The sequence below is a fragment of the Petaurus breviceps genome, unplaced genomic scaffold (assembly GCF_028583685.1).
Source record: "Petaurus breviceps papuanus isolate PSGF00001 unplaced genomic scaffold, PetGlider_PUasm1.0 90696, whole genome shotgun sequence".
Taxonomy (NCBI): Eukaryota; Metazoa; Chordata; class Mammalia; order Diprotodontia; family Petauridae; genus Petaurus; species Petaurus breviceps.
In genome coordinates this window covers 6,021,352-6,030,853 of record NW_027187314.1, presented here as the reverse complement: position 1 = coordinate 6,030,853, position 9,502 = coordinate 6,021,352, and the positions used below count along the sequence as shown (strand labels likewise).

General features: G+C 36.5%; 1 pseudogene; it reads left to right on the top strand.

Annotated features, from left to right (window-relative positions):
* Positions 1–2,450: 2,450 nt before the first annotated feature.
* LOC138144283 (large ribosomal subunit protein uL6-like) lies at positions 2,451–3,048 on the top strand (annotated as a pseudogene).
* Positions 3,049–9,502: the final 6,454 nt, after the last annotated feature.

Genomic DNA, 9,502 nt, shown 5'->3' with positions numbered 1-9,502 from the left:
CAACATAGATTTCTCTAGTAGAAACATACCCTGGATTCAGATCTGATTAAGTTTTAATTAATAAGTTTGTCAGATAGATAGATGTGATGTGTTGATCAGAATTGAAAATGATGAAGCTAGAGAGGTTGGGCAATGTGGTGTAGGATAGAATCTTAAAAAAAACCCTCAATAGGTCAAATTTAATAAATTGATTTTAAAAAAAATGATACATATAGCTGAGGGAAAAGTCAAGATGCCAGAGTAAGAGATAATGTATTTGCCTTAATTCCTCCACAACCATAAACTCACCAACCCAGAAAGCATGCCAGACTGAATTCTGATTGGTAAAGACAAGAAAAAAATACGAGTCTTTTTTTCAGAGCCAGGACTGCTTAGAAAAAAATAGAAAGAAAAGTCTGTGGACATTGGAATAGGAGCTGGACAGAAATATAGCATAGTGGTAGCAGGTTGATGAGAAAAAAGGTTGTTGTGTCAATAGCAACTTTGGGAATGGTCGGGGAGTATCAGGGCAAGAAAAACACGGGCAGAAAGAGCTAACTAGTGAGACAGGTACTAGCACTGGGAGCAGGAACCATGCATGCCATCTGACGGATCTTGTATCTATTAACAAGACCTTGGTTACTTTTCCATAACAGAGGAGTGGTAGTTAGGAAGCATAGGAACTATGTGTAAGGATCAAGAGGTAAGTTCCAGAAATATAGCTATGTGACTAAGAGCAGAATGGGGACTCAATTCTAACATTTCATCCCATACATAAGGGTACAATGAAATAAACCAGGACAGAAGACCAAAACCAGGAGAATCCATTCTCAACCTTAATTACTTACCAGGAAGCTAATAATTCAATCTAGGAGCAGTATATGGAAACTCCAATATTTATAATCCTACACACCCAAACTGGGGTCAAGAACTTGAAGAATATAGAGTAGGAGAACAAGAAATTTATCTCTCTCTGGATAATACGACATTGGAAACAACAACAAAAGAATTACCTAACTCTAGACTGAGCTATGAAAGGAGCAGAAGGATACAAAAAAATAGAAGCACCCTCAGATATTTCTACCCCAAAGTAAGAGTTCAAAACTAACATAAAATACAAAGTCAAAAAGTAGATTGGGGGGAGGCCAGGTAGCACAGCGTGTAACAGCACCAGCTCCAGTGTTGGGATGACCTGGAGATCGAATCCTGGGCTCAGACACTTAGCACCCACCCAGAAACACCTGGCCATGTAACCTTGAGCGAGTTAACCCCAATTGCTTAGGGGCGGCCAGATGGCTCAGCGAGTAAGAACACCGGCTCCAGTGTCGGGATGACCTGGATCAAATCCAGGCTCGGATACTCAGCACCACACCCAGAAATAACTGGCCGTGTAACCTTGAGCAAGTTACTTAACCCCGATTGCTTTAAAAAAAATAAGTAGATTGGAAAAATGAAGGGGAAAAGTAACCATAAAAAGTCACTGTGTTAATAAGGAAACTTAAGGCTAAAACACAGAAGAAGAAAATTACATGAAAACATCTACAAACAAAGCTAAAAAGGAAAAAAAAAAATAATGAGCATAGGAGAAAAGCCCAACAAGAAATCATAGAAGAGCTAAAGAAAGAGAATAATGAAAGAACAATTATAAATGTGAATTTAGGTGAAATGAACTCATCTATAAAATGGAAGAGTGTAATAGAATGGTGACTAATAATATATTGCTTACAATACAGACAAAATAAGGGGCTAGAGCACAATTTATTATTCTTAAAATGAGGTAAAAAAAATAAAGGCAGCAGTGTAATCATGATCTCAGACAAGGCAAAAGCAAAAATACACTTGATTAAAATAATTAAGGAAAAATATTATGCAAAAATGTAATAGGCAGTAAAGTAATACCAATATTAAACATATATGGGCAAAATTACATAGCATCAAGATTCTTAAAGTAAAATATAAATGAACTATAGGAGGAAATAGACAGAAAAAACTATACTAGTGGGGGAAGCTTAATTTAGCCCTCTCAGAACTAGATAAATTTAACCGTATGAAAGAAGTTGAAGAAATGAATAAAATCTTAGAAAAGTTAAATATACATTTATGTAGAAAATTAAATAGAAATAGAAAGGTGTATATCTTTTGTCTGAGATGTCCATAGCAATTTTACAAAAAAGTGACAATGTATTAAAGGATAAAAAATGATCACAAAGAAATGCAGAAAAGCAGAAATATCAAATGCCCACTTTCAGACCATCGTGAAATAAAAATACATTTAATAAGAAACCTTGAGAACATAGATTACAAATCAAAAAGAAGATAAATAATTCAATCTTAAAGAATGAGTAGGCTAAAAACAAACCATAGAAACCATCAATAATTTTATTAAAAGGAATGACAACAATGATCTAACATACATAATGTATGGGATCCAGGCAAATATATTTAGTGAAAAAAATATTTTAACTCTTTGGCCCATTCACTACCAGAATGAAGACCATTCTAAGCAACCAGACCATGGACATCCCAGAAAATATTGACATCTCTCTTAAGGGTCAGACAGTTATTGTGATAGGGTCCAGAGGAATCCTCCATAAGGATTTCAACCATATCAATATTGAGCTCAGTCTTCTTGGAAAGAAGAAAAAAAGGCTTCTGGTAGACAAGTGGTGGGAAAATCAAAAATAACTTGCAACTGTGTGCACAATCTGTAGTCATGTACAAAACATGATCAAAGGCGTTACCCTGGGTTTTCGTTACAAGATGAGGTCTGTGTATGCTCACTTCCCCATCAATATTGTTATTCAAGAGAATGGCTCACTTGTTGAAATAAGAAATTTCTTGGGTGAAAAATATATCCGAAGAGTGCGCATAAGACCAAGCGTTGCTTGTGCTGTTTCTCAAGCCCAAAAAGATGAATTAATTATTGAAGGAAATGATATTGAACTTGTTTCAAACTCAGCTGCCCTGATCCAACAGGCCATCACAGCCAAAAACAAGGATATCAGAAAATTTTTGGATGGCATCTATGTTTCTGAGAAAGGTACAATGCAACAAGCTGATGAATAAGTTGGAAAAGATGCCAAAGGCCATGTCCTGAGGAGTCAACACTTATTCAGATGTCAAATAAAAATACTTTTTGTCAAAATAAAAAATATTTTAAGGACTTTCCATTAACAAAAGAAATAAATAGCAGGTAAAGGAATTGGGCATGCAACTAAAAAAAAATCTAGGAAAACAGAACACATTAAATGTTACTAATTAAGCATCAACATGGAAATCCTAAAAGTCAAAGGAGAGATTAAAAAAAAAAACTGAAACAAAAAATGAAATTAAAAAATAAAAACTAGGATCTGTATTTATGGATGGGGGGGAAATATCTAGATAAAATATTGGTTAATTTGAGGGGGAAAAGAAAGAAGAGAACAAAATTATGAGCATTAATAATGAAAAGCATAAATGGACCTCTAGTGAAGATGAAACTACAATAGTTGCTGGAAGCTATTTTACCCTATTATATGTCAATAAAATTTACAGTCTAACAGAATAGGAAATAGAATGCTTTAATAATCCTATCTTAGAAAAAAAATAAATTGAACCAGCCCTAGGATGAGGAAAAAAATAGGTTGATTTAACATATTGAATTTACAGGACCAGATGGATTTGCAAATGAATTCTATCAAACATTTAAATAACAATTGATCCAAATATGGTATTAACTATGAGTCGGGCTTTGCTCACCTGGGGAAAGGATGGTCAATATCCCAAGCTTCACAACTTTTCACCTTTTCTTTCACAGTTCTGGGACTGTGCAAGTGTTCAGTGCTTCCAAGGTGATGTGATATAGGGAAAGGCATGTTTACTGCTCTTCTCCTCTATGCTCTGATACTTAGCAAGGTAGTGGCCCTGCTCCCTTACAACCACAAGTGCTGTTGTTCCTCCACACCCAGAAACCCCAACTTGCAACTAGGGTCCTTGTTCTCAATCCACCCTGGAATTGCAAGCAGGGCTCCTGATTTTACAGTAGAACTGAGAACTAGAACTGTTTAACAGGTGATGTAATTAACAGATAAGATCTAATCTATTTTTTTATAAGCAATTGGGTTTAAGTAACTTGCTTAAGGTTACACAGCCATTTATTTCTGGGTGTGGTGCTGAGTGTCTGAGCCCGGGATTCGATCTCCAGGTCATCCCACCACTGGAGCCAGTGCTCTTACTCTCTGTGCTACCTGGGCCGCCCCTCTGATCTTGATCCCTCTAATCTAATCTTAATTTTAAAGGCATCCCCTTTGATCTCTTTCTGACCACTTGTCTAATGCCCTTGTCATCTCTGATAAGTGAGAGCTCTTGAGAATGCTGCTGCTTGCCACTGCCACTCATACATTTTGCCAGTATTTCCAAGACCCCCTGCTAGTGCTAGTGTTGCTGCTATGATGAGCTCCTAGGCAGCCCCAACCCCAATGTCAGAGACCACTTCTTCCAAAATCCTAAGAATTTTAGGGCTAAAAAAAGTTTCTCCCTGACTTTTTGTTCATTATTCCATTTCAAAATTTAATTCAACAAATTATTTTAAAAAGTTTTGGGTGAGAATGTTGGAAGAGCTTGGCTGGTATGCTGCCTTTAACCTGCCATCTGTATGGAAGTTTCTATGTGTATAATAGAATCCCCCAAAATACCCTGTCATGAAAAATGTCAAGATAGGTTTTGATCAAGTCTATTTCTTTCTTTTTTGGAGGAGGGAAGGCAAGACAATTGGGGTTAAGTGACTTGCCCAAAGTTACACAGATAGTAAATGTGTCAAGTATCTGAAGCCAGATTTTTCAAGTATGTTTCTAATGGAAAATTCTATTGATATTGCACTCATTTTCTCTTATTGGTAACTAATAAATCTATATATTAAATCACATCATGTTTTGCATTTTACTTTTCTAACTTGATTATTATATGTGTGTATGCACACTTTTCTTTGTATGTAAGAATGCATGTGAATTTATATGTATATATAAATATATGGGAATGTATATAAATATACACAAATTTAGATATATACATACATGCACATATAAGTATATGTTTGTATGCATGCACACAAAAACACATATATGCTTCCCCATGAATTAGTGTTATGCAGATGTATGTGGGTTCATTCATACCTTCTAAGCTTTTTAACCTAAATCTAGAGAACAAATAAGACAAAGACCTTGTCCTAATTTTCACCTCAGATAGGTATGACAGAAGACCATCCTCTTTAAAGCATTGTCTATCTTCTCTCTTCAGAATGCCCGGACAAGAAGAAGTTTCCCAAGGAGAAAGATAAACTCTGTCTGGCTAGTTCCACTTAATTCCACTCTCTATTTCAGCTATAGCCAAAGATGGTCCAATTCAAAATATGGCTAATAGAGTGGAAATAGAGAACATCAGCGTGTGTATGTGTGTGTTTGTGTGTGTGTGTGTGTGTGTGTACTCTTGATTCAATGATCAGTCCCCTAGTTCATAAATACAACAGTTTTTACATAAATGCAATTGTTTTTTACAGAGATAAGGGAAGGCCAAAAAATAAAATAAACATGAAGAAATAAAAAAAAATCACAAACAGTTTATACCAATAGAGAAAATTGGGAGATTTTTATTTAAATGAACCTAAATGTCATGCTTTATAAGTACTTTCTTAAATTTCGCTTACATGCATGTTTAAGGTGTGGGGAGTGCTTTTAGTGAAAGAGGTGGAGGAAGATAAGAAAGAAGAGGAAAAAGAGGAGAAGAAAAAGGAAGAGGCAGGGAGCAGGGGAAGAAGGAGGAAGAAAGAGGAGAAATAATGAGGAAGAAGAAGGAAAGAGAAGGAAGAGGAGGCAGGAAGAGAAGAAGAAGAGGAGAAGGAGGAATCTCTTCTATTTTAATTTGAAATTACTATTCATATAAGAGCAATCTTGCCATGAATTTCAACATTGAAAGTTTGGAGGAAAATGTTACCAGTAGCAATTAGAGAAGAAAGAGAAATCAAAGGAATGAAATTAGGAAAAAAAAAGAGACCAAGCTATCACTCTTTGCAGATGATAGAATGATATACTTAGAGAATCCTAGAGAATCAAGTAAAAAAAAACACGTGAGACTATAACAAAATTTGGCAGAGTTGCAGGATATGAAATAAACCCACACAAATCAACATTCCTGCATATTTCTAATGAAATTCAACAGCAAGAGATAGGAACAGAAATTCCATTTAATGCTACTGTAAACATTATAAAATATCTGGGAATCTATCTTCTGAAACAAACCCAGGACCTATAAGAACACAACTAAAAAACACTTTTCACACAAATAAATTCATATCTAACTAATTAGAAAAACATCAATTGACCATGGCTGGGTCGAGCTAATATAATAAAGATGTCAATTTTACCTAAAATAAATTATATATTTAGTGCCATACCAATCAATTTAACAAAAAAACTACTTTATAGAGCTAGAAAAAAATAGTAACAAAATTCATTTGAAAGAACAAAAGTTCCAGAATATCAAGGGAATTAATGAAAAGAAATGCTAGGGAAGGTAGACTAGTTATACCAGATTTTAATCTGTATTATAAAGCATCAATAATCAAAACTACTTGGTACTGTCTGAGGAATAGAGCAGTGGATCAATGGAATAGATTAGGTACACAAGATTCAGCAATCAATGAATATAGTAATCTACTATTTGATAAACCCGAAGACACCAATTTTTGGGATAAGAATTCAATACTTGACAAAAACTGCTGGGAAAACTGGAATATAGTATGGCAGAAACTGGGCATAGACCATTATCTAACACCATATACAAAAATCAAGTCTAAATAGATACATGATCTAGATATAAAGGCTGATAATATAAGCAATTTCAGAAAGCAAGCAATAGTTTACCTGTCAGATTTGTGGAGAGGGGAACACTTTATGATGAAACGACAATTAGAGAACATTATAAAATGCAAAATGGATAATTTTTATTACATTAAATTGAAAAGCCTCTGTACAAACAAAGCCAATGTAACCAAGATTAGGAGGGAAGTGGAAAATTGGGAAAGAATTTGTACAACCTATGCTAAAATATAGACTTGAATCAAATCTATAAGAATACAAGTCATTCCCCAATTGATAAATGCTCAAAGGATATGGACAAGGAGTTTTCAGAGGAAGAAATTAAATATATCTATAAGCATATGAAAAAATGCTCTAAATCATTATTAATTAGAGAAATGCAAATAAATCAACTCTGAGGTACCGCATCTCACAAGTCAGATTGTGATGACAAAAGATGGATTAAGAAGACAAAACAGGAAAATGACAAATGCTGGAGAGGATGTGGAAAAATTGAAACACGAATGCATTGCTGGTTGGGTTGTGAACTGATTCAACCATTCTGGAGAACAATCCAAAATTATCCCCAAAGGACTATAAATAATTTCATATGCTTTGACCCAGCAATACAACTTCTAGGTTTGTATCCCAAAGAGATCATAGAAGTGGGAAGAAGACCCAAATGTACAAAAATAATTATAGCAGCTCTTTTTGTGGTGGAAAGAATTGGAAATTAAGGGGGTGCTCATCAATTGGGGAATGGCTGAACAAGTTGTGGTATATGCATGTAATGGAATACTATTGTGCTATAAGAAATGAGGAGCAGATGGACTTCATATATTCGTATAAACCTGGAGAGGTTTATACGAATTGATACTGAGTTAGAAGAGTAGAACCAGGAAAAATTTATACACAATTACAGACACAACGTATGTGTGATGACCAACTGTGAGAGTAATGGCAATTAAAGATTCCCCTGTATTGGCTTGGTTTTCAAATATCCTCCTGGAACCACATGGACAATCTGGAATATCTTGTTCTTTTGGAATATTTTCACCAGATATCCAAATAGGATCAATTCCTCTGCCATATCTAAGAATCTGGTCTGGCTCAAGGGCTATTTGAGTTTTAAATTTCTGGAAGATTTTATCTTCCCTAGATTCATGCTTTGCTATGTAATCCAATTCTGCCTCAAGTGCTTCTTCTCAGGCAAAGGTCCTCATCTCCCCACTCACAGCAACCACCCAGCGTCCGGGAAGCATGCTCCCAGCAGCTCCGGCCCCTGGCAGTCCTCAGCAGGAGTCCTTAGCAGAAATTCTGGCTAAGTCAAAAAGGGCTTTGCGCTGCCGCTGCCTCTGCTGCTGCTGCCGCCGCCGCCACCACCGCCAGCCACCACAAGAACGCTAGCTTGGCTTCCACTTCCTCTTGCTCTGTCCCTTCCTGCTACGTCAGCAAATCCAACGGGGCATGGAAGATCTTTAAATCCCATAACCCTTACATTCGGCCCCAAGTTCTTTCATGTCCCTTACTTGGCAAAAATACAGTAGGAATAACTGGTGTCAACAAAATTTCACAATAATATAACAAGAATAGCACACAATAAACACAGAAGACCATATTTTAGGGTGGGGCTTGAGTACAAGCTCCCCATCATTCCCCCCACCCCAAGCAAATGGGGCCCCAAAATCTTGTGGTAAGGGGTGAATATCTCTTCTTCTATGGCTACTTGCTGCTGAAATCGGATGTAGAGCTGGCCCTGTCCTAAGGGGTCCCATTTGAGAGGTCAGTTCTTAATATGCTTGATGCCAGGTCCAAGGGTGACACATCACAGTTGCAGACAGGGGGTGACATCCAGCTTAAGCTATCAGGCATCTACAGATGGAGGGTACCAAGCCTATGGAAACAAATCTAACAAACAAGGTGAACAAACAAAAAATCAAGAAAAAGCAAAGAGACAATAACCAGACTACTGTAGCCTCACTCATGGTAGAATAAATGAGTTAAGGGTATAATTTTGTAATCATCTTCTCCAGAATAAACAATAGTTACAGTGTTATCCCTCCCATATGCTATAATCTCTGCAGCCTTTGGAACATCATCTGGCTTCCGTTTTACCCATACTTTACCTCCTGATTTTATTCTATCAGTAGAACCAAATCCTTCAGTTCCTGTGACAGTTATTTTGGAAGGAGGGTCAGTTTTTACAAGTGTTTAATGCCATGTAATGCCAAGGAAAGGCAACTTCCCAAGGTTCAGAATACCAGCATAGGTGCTCTCCATTTTATTCAGTGACAAACCAAGAACAGAGAAGGTCAAAACATGACATCATTCAAAATACAGCATTTACTAAACGTGATTAAATAATCTCCAAGTACTACCCCACCCCAGGACCTTCCAATCATTCAATCAATTACAAAGTCCCTGGTCTAAACACTTCTCCACCCCTAGGCTATACCTTCATTTAGTCCACCACAAAGCCCCTCTTCTCAAATGGAGATTAGTTTCCAAACATAAGTAAAGTACCTTCATTTGTCAATCACAGAGCACCAAAAGGTCAAAAGTTCCCCACCCCTGGATCTCAATTGAATCTACGCCAGAGTTACATCAAGTTTAAACACAGCACTTAATAACCAAATGGAGGTCTTTTCTTCATCTTGACAAGAGGCAAGTTCTCAGCAATCTTAGTTCCTGGG